Source organism: Crinia signifera, chromosome 7 (genome assembly GCF_055691185.1).
Source record: "Crinia signifera chromosome 7, ASM5569118v1, whole genome shotgun sequence".
In the NCBI taxonomy this organism is placed as follows: domain Eukaryota; kingdom Metazoa; phylum Chordata; class Amphibia; order Anura; family Myobatrachidae; genus Crinia; species Crinia signifera.
Window position 1 is genome coordinate 109,090,847 of NC_139223.1, and position 6,359 is coordinate 109,097,205.

Sequence of the window (6,359 nt, forward strand, 5' to 3'; positions counted from 1 at the left end):
TATGTGACCAGGGAAATACTTCAAAGTCTTGATTGTGCTCATCCAACCACTGTTGAACATTTCTAGATGTGTGACATGTCACACTGTCTTGCTGGAAGATCCCATCTGCCCCAGGGAAGACATTCAGCATGAATGGGTGTACAAGGATCTGCAAGGATGGATCCATAACCAAATCAGTCGAGAGTGCCTTCCACATGGATGAGTGAGCCCAGAGAATGCCATAAAAACATTCTGCAGACCATAACACCGACACCATATGACAGCAACAAGTTATATATGTGCAGACAGCTTATAACAAATTTTATATACCCACCAATCAAGTGCATTACACATAACATACTTGCTGCAGATGTCAAATGTAGGAGGTGCACATAATATTATTACTCCAAGGTGTAGAATATGAAGCCAAATTGTATAGTTGTTTCATCAAATGTTGCATTGCAGATGGAAAAGGACTAAGCGGACCTATTATGGCACTTGTGTTTCACTTTTTTCACTCATTTAATTGGTGAAGTGTAAAAAGGACAAAACCTGTTCAGTCACAGCTTATAGTATAGTCTTTGCCAAACTAAAGTCAGCGTCGAAGCCCAAGTGACAAGGTTTCAGAATGTGATCTGCCATGCAGTACCAGTGATAATGTTTATCTGTTTTAGGAGGTACAGTATGGCTGATGTAGTAAAAAACAAAAACATCAGTTGGAGAGGTGGTTAAGTGCCAAATTTGCCCTTCTACCACAGATTTTGTTTCCCATCCTAGATAATTGATGTTCTCCTGGATCTGTTGTAACAACTCCACTGTCGGAGTCCTGTCCTGGCATGGTAGTGCAAATATAGATGTGTCCTACACCGATCCTTTTTGCAGCATACTGTATGGCGTGAGACACGTTGCAACTTAAATGTTTCACCAAAGGTAGTTATTCCTGTAAATTCTGTCTTCGTCCTGTATTTTGGCCTTATTCGCATTGTAGCTGAATACATAGTGGCTTATAGTGTTCTAGGTATTTAGGATTACTATTTTTATTTTTAAGGTAGTGGTATGAAGTTACACCTTAAGCACAACCAGGCATGGCACAGGTTACTTGTTTTGGACCTTGGTCTTGTACTTTGTCCAGCTAAGTTGCAAAGTTTGTGGTGCACCAAATAAGGATATTCGCCAAAATTGTATGGCAATTCTACTGTATGTTAAAATTTCTCCTTGCCATTGCATGTGATGTATGGCAATGTTATGTTAAAATCTACCTTCCTGGGCTATGGGACACTAGGCCCATAGCACATAGAGCATTTAGCCCTGTTATTTTAATCCTGTTATCCGTGGACTAGGCTCTTTATGTTAAACTTTGTAGGGATGATGTGGTCTTTAACATTGTGAAATATTTTTATTTCAGGTGTGCTTTCTTAAAACGTCTTTGCTACCTTTAGCAGCCACAGCACCAGTACTGGGGGTTGCTGCTCCTGCTCTTCTACTGACTGATCCATGGCAATTTACAGCACTTTTAGTAAGCAACGATAACACCTACTGAATGCTATTTTTTTTTTAATAGTGCCTGAATCTGTCCTGAACATACGTATTTTATTTTTAATTTAACACTGCATTAAGTAAGTAACACTGACACAGTGCTGCAGCATAAAGCCCTTCACTAATGATATTGTGGGTTACACAGTATCCCACTGCTCTTATTTACAGTAACAGTAGTGCTTCATTAAGTCAAAGTAGTTGCACCACACCCCTCCCTCTGTTTGTTTTTTTAGTGAAATGGTGCCCAAGTCATGCAAAAAAAAAAAACAATAATGATGGAGCGCTCAAATATACTGAAATTTTCAGAAAATTTACGAATAAATAAACTGATCACTGGGTATCACATAAAAAATGTATTGAATTTAAACTAACACATAATGAACATTGATTTTTTAGCAAATTTCAAAGCATGAGTAGAAGGTATTTCATACAAAATCAATAATATTAAAAAATGCACTTGCTATAAAATAGTGTTGGATGGACCATAAAATATACTCATGATATGTCCCGCTTGATCCTAGTAAGTGCTCTCCTCAGTGGTTATGCATGGTCTCCCGGATGATTATTTATACAATAACTGGTATGGTGGGTGTCCATAGACCTGACTGGATGCCTTGTACCTTAGTTCTGATGGTATATAGGTGGTCCTAACTGATGGTCAGGGTAGGCTAGAAGTTGTTAGCAGGTGGTGGTGTCCCAAAGGAAATTGTCCAGTTGAAAGGGCAAGGCAATGTTGGGAATCTGGAACGGAGACTTAACGGTGGAGAGCTGGTTCAAGTGGGATGATAAATAAAAAGTCCAGTGTCCAACAAGGGAATGTGCCTTGACACGTTTTGTCATCCTGGAACAACTTTTTTAAAGAAGAGCAATAGGAGCCAGTGGAACATATCATAAGTATATTTTATGGTCCATCCAACACTTTTATAACAAGTGCATTTTTTTATATTATTGATTTTGTATGAAATACCTTCTATATAATGCTTTGAAATTTGCTAATAAATATTTATTATGTGTTAGTTTAAATTAAATACATTTTTATATGTGCTATCCAATTGATCAGTTTATTTATTCGTTAATTTTCTGAAAATTTCAGTATATTTGAGCACTTCACCATTATTGTTTTTTTTCTTGCTTTCTTCTATTTCTGGGGACTGGCTCAACACCCCACCCCATAGCACCTATATCGTCACCTCAGTGATTTTTTTTCCCCAAGTCATGCAAAATCTGATGCCGGAGGATGATATTTTGGATTGTTTTGGGATCCAAATTTGAGGAGAAATACAGAGCTGGGCTCAAATGTACTCAGATTTCCAGAAGTTTGTGTAATTACAGTTGCGCCGGGAATTGAACCGCACATCTCTACTTTATATACATGTCCCGAAGCTGATTGCAGTATTAAACACCTTCCTCTATTGGATTACAACCTTGGAGGGACACAAAGTGTGAGCAAAACTCCAAGCAAGAAGTGTGACTTTGGCTGCCATCCTTCTAGCGAACTCGGTGTCAAGCACTTTGCGATGATCAACAAGATAATAACAAAACTTTAGGTACTTGTTTCCTAGCACGACCACCACGATTTCTATCGTGGTGGTCGTGTCGGAGAAAATCGTGTCGGTTGTGTCGGGTGCATACCAAAACGCACACGACGCGACCGACACGATGTACCTGATTTCTCCATAGGCTTCAATGTTAAAATAATTTAACATTGAAGCCTATGGAGAAATCGGGTCCTTCGTGTCCATAGGCTTCAATGTTAAATTATTTTAACATTGAAGCCTATGGAGAAATCGGGTCCATCGTGTCCATAGGCTTCAATGTTAAATTTTTTTAACATTGAAACTGAGTCCATTTAACATAGTAAAAAATGGTAAAAGGGCCAATATGGGCCATTTCTCATTGGGTATGGCCCCGTCATGTGTGTAAAAAAATAATGGCCCCCCATTGTGGCCGCCAACCCCACGATTGACGCGAACCCGAAGCGTGGCGAGCCCGCGAGGGGCGGCGGTGCGCGTCCTCCGACCTTTTCATTCCCCTACTATCCACGTCGGCGTGGAGTTGAGAATAGATTAGTGTGGCGAGCGCAGCGAGCCACCGAGCCCGAAGCGTGACGAGCCCCGCGAGGGGACGCTGATACCTTCACAGATCCCTGCGTCCCCTCGCGGGCTTCACAGGTATCAGCGTCCCCTCGCGGGCCTCGCTGCGCTCGCCACACTAATCTATTCTCAACTCCACGCCGACGTGGATAGTAGGGGAATGAAAAGGTCGGAGGACGCGCACCGCCGCCCCTCGCGGGCTCGCTGCGCTCGCCACGCTTCGGGTTCGCGTCAATCGTGGGGGTGGCGGCCACAATGGGGGGCCATTATTTTTTACACACATGACGGGGCCATACCCAATGAGAAATGGCCCTTATTCGGCCTTTTCCCATTTTATCCTATGTTAAATGGACTCAGTTTCAATGTTAAAATAATTTAACATTGAAGCCTATGGACAAATCGGGTCCATCGCATAGGCTTCAATGTTAAATATTTTAACATTGAAGCCTATGGAGAAATCGGGGGCATCGCGTCCGGCGCGCATAGGCTTCAAAGTTAAAATATTTTAACATTGAAGCCTATAGGGAAATCGTGGGCATCGCGTCGGTCGCGTCGTGTGCCTTCTTAAGGCACACGACCGACGCGATGTACCCGAGTACTGCTTTTTTCAAAGGAAATCGCGGGCATCGTGTGCCTTAAAGTTAAGGCACACGATGCCCGCGATTGTGGCCGTGCTAGGAAACAAGTACCAAACTTTGGGGTTTATTCTAGTTCTTTCTTTTTGACAAAATCCTTCTTAGATGGACAAAACCATGTGCACTGCAGGGGGGCAGATGTAACATGTGCAGAGAGAATTAGATTTGGGTGAGTTATTTTGTTTCTGTGCAGGGAAAATACTGACTGCATGATTTTACACTTCAATATAGATCTCACTTTGAAGAAAAACCCCACCCAAATCTAATTCTCTCTGCACAAGTTACATCTGCCCCACCCGCAGTGCACATGGTTTTGTCCATCTAAGAAGGATTTTGTCAGAAAGAATGGACTAGAATAACCCCCTTTATTATTATAAGAACTGGTTCAAAGTGCAGTACAATATATAAGCTCGCAAAAGCATGTGGTATAATATCATGCAAAGCCCCATGTGACTGAAGAGAAGACTGTGTACACATTTTGAGAGTCATATATGAATGGAGTCATCATTTTCTCTGTGGTTTAATTCCTCAACCAATATTGAGCCTTTTTTTATAGAGCTGCCCTGGATTCAGCTAAAAAAAAAGTCAATGGCAATAAGCTGAGCAGGTACACTGAGGAGAACAGGAACTATGGGCATGATTCTAGTTGTTTGCATAGGCAAGCTCCTTCTTTACTGGACATGGCATAGGTATTTTACTGCACTTCCACTAAAGTAACCACCACCATTAAATTGGTTGCACCATAATTGTATCTATTTTGATAGTGGACAAGATGGACGAATGCCTGGACACAGCTAACGGCCCAGCGTTGCGCAATGTGCATCTCTGGATGCCAGGGCCAGCACGCTGAATTCCTACTAACGGCCTGACTGGTAAGCAGCAGTTAGGGATGTTTTCCAGAATTTGTAACAGTTTGATGGAATATTTTTTTTTGAGAATGGTTATACAAACTTAAAAAAAAAAAAATGTCATACTTTTTTAATTCGTTTAATTATGTTTATAAACATAATTCAGCCTCCCACCATTTGCTTCCACCCTTTTCATGATATAAACTAAAGTTTTTCTCTTAAAAAGTGGAGCTTGGAATAACAGACCAGGCCTTATCAAAATCATAGGTAAATCTTCATGAGCCCTGAGCTGAGCCCATGCTATTGTTGACCTCACTACACCATGCTTTCACAGATCTTTTTTCCTAGAAGAAAGATTACTTATTCTTGTGTAGGCGTAACGCCGCCCGTACAAAACTGCCTTCACAAATAAAAAAGTCATTATGAACAGACTTTTATTTAAGAGCGCTAGGACGAAGACAGGGTGGGCGGCTAACATCCTGTGGCGTTGGCCTCCTGGTCACGTACCAAGGGGAATGCCCAGCATTTTTATGGCGACGCCCATAAGAAGTTTGATGTTCCCCTGGTCCGGCCCTGTGTCCGTCCTCGGCCCTCCCTCTCCTGCAGTGAACGGCCCAGTGAGTGTGTAACTCGCCGAAGCCGTTCGCTGCCGGGGTTTGCACATGACCAAACCGTGACAATCGAACTAGGGCCGAATTCCAATCGCTGCAAGCTCTCACCATCAATAGCCAGCTGGTAATGACTATCCGCGCTGCATCATGGTCTGGTAACTTGCTGCAATCGCCAGACTTCTACACCAGAACCTGGAACCACTTTTTCCAGCTACTGGAAGCTAGTGGGTTGCACCTCTAACTGCAACCCACTAACATACAGTATCTACAGTATAATGAGTGCAAGGTATGCTGTGCTTTGCAGGCAGGTCCCTTGGTCTGGGGAGGCCCACGCCGCACACCCTGTAACTACCTATTAAATACTTTCCAATCCAGAGTAGTCCCACCTTGATGGCAACAGCGCTGCACAAATCACAGAGAAAATGGTATGTTGGCCATTTGCCTGGCATTTTGCGCATATGCAGTAAGAAAATGGGGGCCCAGACAAAAACTGAATACAGGCCACCTCCTCTCTTACAACACCCTTGCTGCAACACCACCTGGTTGGTGTCAGCTTATCCCAACTGCCCAATTACTGTGGACCAGTTTTTTTCTTGATAGCAGGCAAAGAGCAGAGCTTGTAGACACCACTGGGTTCAGCCGTAGAACAAGTCGAGA